General features: G+C 36.0%; 1 pseudogene; it reads left to right on the forward strand.

Annotated features, from left to right (window-relative positions):
- Nucleotides 1-1785: 1785 nt before the first annotated feature.
- LOC120149015 lies at nucleotides 1786-5192 on the forward strand (annotated as a pseudogene).
- Nucleotides 5193-5688: the final 496 nt, after the last annotated feature.

The raw sequence follows: 5688 nt of genomic DNA on the forward strand, positions 1-5688 counted from the left end.
GTCAAATCAACCTGAAAATGACCTAAACTGATTTAACCTGTATCCGACCTGATCCGAGTCAAACCATCAAATTGACTTGACTTGACATGTACCCGACCTGTCAGAATCCGACTGAAACCTATCCAATTACTTGATTTTACATCCCTAAACAATAACAACAACAACAACGTGATGAATGGTCATTGAAGTTTGAGTTAGTTTATTTTTTCCCACTAAACCTTCAAAAGATATTAATTGATCACTATTATTATATATTTATAACAAAATGATCATTCAACGTTAACACCGTTAATCTCAATGACGGAAAACTAAGTTGAACTGTTAATTGTTTACCTGGCTCGTTGGCCGTTTATTTGACATGTTAACCATTTACGTGACGTGTTGACTGGTCACCTCTTATGAACGTTGAACATGCACTATCGTAAAGCCCTCACTACATCACCGTTGATATAGTTTTCGTTTTATCCCCAAACTGGGAAGTCCTTGTTCTGGTTTTTAACGAAACCCCACTGATGTTGAATCCCAGTTGTTTCCTGCTTGGGTTCTTTCTCAAACTTGAAGCTTCTCAATTTATCAAGCAATAGCCTCGAGTTTTTCAATGATGAATGCAGCTGAGTTGTGAGTTATTAATCTTTCTTTCAACAAGATTTTCGGTGACATCGTGATTCTCTTGGATTCTCCACGGTGAGTGCGGTGAGTTAGAGGTCTTGGACTTGAAAAGAAACAAGATTGGTGGTGAAGTAAACATCTCAAACTGCAATAATTTGCAGTTTTTGGATCTTTCATCAAACAATTTTTCAACTGGAATTCTTTAATCTATCGAGTAATCAATTTTTCGGTCAGATTCTAGCTTTGCCAACTTCTAATTTGCAATATCTTTATTTAGCTGAAAACAATTTTCAATGGGAGATTCCTTCATATCTCACTCAAGCTTGTTCAAATCTCGTTGAGCTCGATATTTCTTTTAATAATCTCTATGGGAGCTTTGGTTCTTGTAGTTCCTTGGAATCATTCAATATATCTAGCAACAACTTCACAGGTAAAATCTCCACGGCCTAAATCTTTAACCACTCTTTCAAATCTGAAGATTTTGGATCTCAGTTCAAAAACTTTCAGGGTCAATTCCTGTTTCTTTTGTGAGAATCCCAAAAATAGGTTTACAGATTTTGTATTTGCAGAACAATATGTTTATTTGGATCACTTCTGGCTAGTCTCAGTAACTGTTCTCAGCTTGTTTCACTTCATCTGTTTGTTTGTTATCTTACCGGTACGATTCCTTCGAGTTTGGTCGTCTCTCGAAGCTTTCGTTGAATCAGCTCCATGGAGGAATCCCTTAAGAGCTAAGCAACATCCAAACACTTGAGACTTTGATTCTCGACTTTAATGAGCTAAAAGGTAGGAGATGTTAGCCAGATAAGTGATTTAACGGTCCAGCTCAACTTTCTGTCACTAAGGTTAACTGTAATTAACGTCGAGGGGTCTTTTTGTTACCGAACAAATATTAGTGATCACTTTGTAACTTCCGAAAGTTCAATGGAAAAAACGAAAATTAACAAAACTTTCAGTGACCATTCATGTAGTTTACTCAAATAAAAAAACTATTAATAAAAAATTCGCCGACAAGGCTATTAATGATTTAATTTAAGTGAAAAAACGGTCATATACCTTTACCTCTAATTTACAGTATTGTCTAATTTTACCTTTGGTAGGTGGGAGGTCAAAAAATATTTTGGGTATAAATACCAACCCATTGCCACTTGGCATCCCAGACAAAACCCCCAAAGCAAAGCACCAAAATCCCACGACACAAAGGCCAAGCTGCACCTACTAATTCCCGGACAAATATCAAACATGCCAACTGACAGCTCTTCTTCTAGTGGCACCACCGTCTGTGTCACCGGTGCCGGAGGTTTCATCGCTTCTTGGATGGTCAAGCTTCTTCTTGAAAAAGGTTACACCGTCAAAGGCACTGTAAGGAACCCAGGTCGGTTGCTTTCGTTCTCTCTTTTTATTCATGGAGAGAGAGATTTGTCATTAATCTTTATATTATGTTACATGGGTTTAATTCTTAAATATCTTTTTGGTTGTTGGCTTTTTTTGTTTTGTTCAGATGATCCCAAGAATTCTCATTTGAGAGAGAGTTTGAAGGCGCAAACGAGAGGCTATCTCTTCACAAAGCTGATCTTCTTGATTACCAGTCTCTTAAGGAAGCCATTAATGGTTGTGATGGAATTTTCCATTCTGCTTCACCTGTGACTGATGATCCTGTAAGTTTTTCCTCTTTTCTTTTACTATATGTTCAAATTCGTGTTTGGTTGCAGAGAAAGTTTAGTGAGAAAAATATAAAGATGAACCAACTTTACGTCCTTCTAGAAAAATAAAGTTGAAAGACGCTGCTCAATTAAGACAACGTTGAAAATGTACATGATGCTTTCTTAACCGACTATTTTCGCCAGCATTATCAGCGAACGCGGTAGTTCACCATCAGCTAAAATTACTTAAATTCTTCAAAGGAGAATTCCATTTACTTAAATATATTTCTGATTATTTTACTTTTATTTTTCCTCAGATTTTTTGTTCATATTTTCCACCAGATTATTTAAAGAGTTTTGAAATCTGAAATACAAGCTAATCAATTTCATGGCTTTAAGGCTTTTGATAATAATGTTTTTTTTAGGAAAGAATAATTATTTGATTAGTAGTAACACCTAAGGATTTTGATGAGCGGTAGTTGAGGTATTCATCTTTTTCGTAATTGAAAGAACAAATGGTGGAGCCGGCCGTGATTGGTACAAAGAATGTGATAATGGCAGCGGCGGAGGCCAAAGTTCGACGAGTGGTGTTCACGTCTTCAATTGGAGCAGTGCACATGGACCCCAACAGGGGCCCTGATGTAGTCGTGGATGAGTCTGCTGGAGTGATCTCGAGTTCTGCAAATATACTAAGGTGATTTTTTCTTTCCTACCAAACACATTTACAATTTATTTTGTTTCTATTTTTCCATCCAATCAAACAAATCAACGCAAAGTTAAATTCTCCCCATAACCTGATTAATAGCATTTGGATTCTTGATACTACTGATTTCAAAAGGAAAACAGTTAAATTGGGGTTTTTGCCTATCTAATTTGGGATTGATTTGGATTACTTTTTTGGGGGATTTTTGTTGATAATTGGCATTTCAGAGTTGTTAAATATGCCGGATTAGTTGAATAAAGGATTTAGGTTCAATGGCGTTGTTCATAAAAAATAGAAAAGTGAATTTTGGAGATGAATCAGTGATTGGTTCATGCAATTGCAGAATTGGTATTGTTACGGGAAGGCAGTGGCGGAACAGGCAGCCTGGGAAAAGCCAAGGAAAAAGGGGTGGACCTTGTGGTCATAATCCCAGTTTGGTGCTGGGTCCATTGCTGCAATCAACTGTGAATGCCAGCACCGTTCACATCAAGTACTAACCGGCTCCGCAAGACCTATGTCAATTCGGTTCAAGCCTATGTTCACGTCAGAGATGTTGCCTTAGCACAACATTCTAGTTTGAGAATCCCTCTGCCTCCGGCCGTTACCTTTGCGCCGAGAGCGTCCTCCACCGTGGAGAGGTGGTGGAGATTCTAGCCAAATTCTTCCCCGAGTATCCCTCCCTACCAAGTAAGTCTTTCACTGCTAATTACTCACCCAAATTATTCTCCGTTTTTTCATTTTTTAAAATCCAATGAATTATATCAAAGATTAATTATGTTCATAAAGCAGTGAAATTATAGGGCTTACCTTGAGATGTTCTAGTTGTTAATTTCCTGTCAGTTTGTGCCCAATTGCATTACTTCGTACCTAGAATTTGGTTCTTGTCTATTTCCACATTCTCAACCAACTCAACTATTCCTAGTTACATATTTACTTGCCTTCAACAAATTCGAGTAGCAGAATTTGAATACTATATAAGTAGGGGGATTATTATTATATTTGGTACATTAATTTTTACAATGATATTATTTATTTAACTATTACCTAGAATTATGGTTCTTGTTATTTAATTGAAAATCAACTTACTAACATTTGGAGTTACACGATTACTAGCCCACTTGAGAGCACAATTTGACTACTTGGTAGTAGGGGGATTATTTTATATTTGGTACATTAATTTTACAATGATATTATTTATTTAACTATTAACTGTGCTGGTTTAGATAAGTTTTGGAAGTAGATGGGCATATATATTTAACCATTGTTTTAATTGGGTAATTGAAATGTCAAATCTTACCTAACATTTGGAGAATTGAAGAAGAAAACACGAGCTTAAGCCTAGCCCGCACTTGAAAGAGCACAACTTGTTGACTGGTAAACTTGGTTAGTCCAGGAAAACTGAAAGGGATTCAGATTTTAAACTAAAAGGTTGAAGATTATGTGATTCAAACATATGAATGAAAACAGTCAATACGAATATGTGTCTAGTATATATTGAGAAAAATAAAGAGTTGGATCACCAGATATTAGGCATGGACTTGGTAAACCATGTTTCATTATCAGGTGGGCTGGGACCGGCGTGCGGTAATTGGTGCCCGAGCTTTGACAAAATGACATAATCTTACCTAACACTAGAAAAAAGTGAAGGGTGTTTTTTTTGTTGTTGTTGAAAAAAGTATTTAAATAGAACTGGTGGTTTAGAAGGATCTTCACCAACTGCAAAATGTCATTGTCAGCACATCACAAGAAAATGGGGGATGAAATTAATGGACATGGAGGTTTCCCATTCAAGGAGATTGATTTATTATTCAAGTGAAGCTTTCATGTTTCTCTCCCTTTTCGCTCCTTAATTTTGGTTAAATGAAAAAAAAATTCCTATTAATTATTCCATTTCATAATATTATATCGATCGCGCAGATGCTCGGATGAGAGTAATCCTAGGAAAAAGCCGTACAAGTTTTCGAACCAGAAGTGGGAGTTGGGACTGGAGTTCACCCCGGTGAAGCAGTGCTTATACGAACAGTGAAGAGCTTGCAAGAGAAAGGACACGTGTCAATACCACCTCAACACCAGGAAGATTCAGTGCTCCGTATCCAATCGTGAAAGGTTCTGATCACACAATGAGTGCTTGTGCTTAGTTACTTACCGTTTTGTTAAGGGAAGTGGGGACATGCAATATGCATTACTGGATGTTTGACCAAGTGTTTAGAAGTCCTTTCTACCTATTTTTATGCTTTCATGGGATCTTATTATATTATCCTTGCTTCTAAATCCTCACTTTATCATAACCCTGGTTGATTTGGGGACGTAAAAATGACGGTAATTAATTCCTACATATTACGCTTTCCAGGAGTGGATAGGCTTGTTTGTAGTGTGATAAAAAATAGATTAATGATCATATTGATAGATTATTATTATTTAATTATTAATATATGGATCATAGATTCAACAACAATTAAAAATAGATTAAAAAATAATAAAATTATATAAAAAATTCATATCTGGATTCAACCTGTTCAGTTATTTTTTCACTCAAGTTTTTGTTTGTAATGGTTCACACTATTAATATTTCTAATTTTAATTGGCTCTTGGTTTAATTAGTAGGTTGATCTGCTCTAACATCATGATGTTTTTTAATCTAGTCTCATGGTTAAATGAGATAATCCTACTATTAGTCCCTATTAAAAGTTAGCAGCTCACTTTCAACTTTTTATCATAGTACATAAGACAAAC

Source organism: Hibiscus syriacus, unplaced genomic scaffold, assembly GCF_006381635.1.
Source record: "Hibiscus syriacus cultivar Baekdansim isolate YM2019G1 unplaced genomic scaffold, ASM638163v2 tig00110988_pilon, whole genome shotgun sequence".
Lineage (NCBI taxonomy): Eukaryota > Viridiplantae > Streptophyta > Magnoliopsida > Malvales > Malvaceae > Hibiscus > Hibiscus syriacus.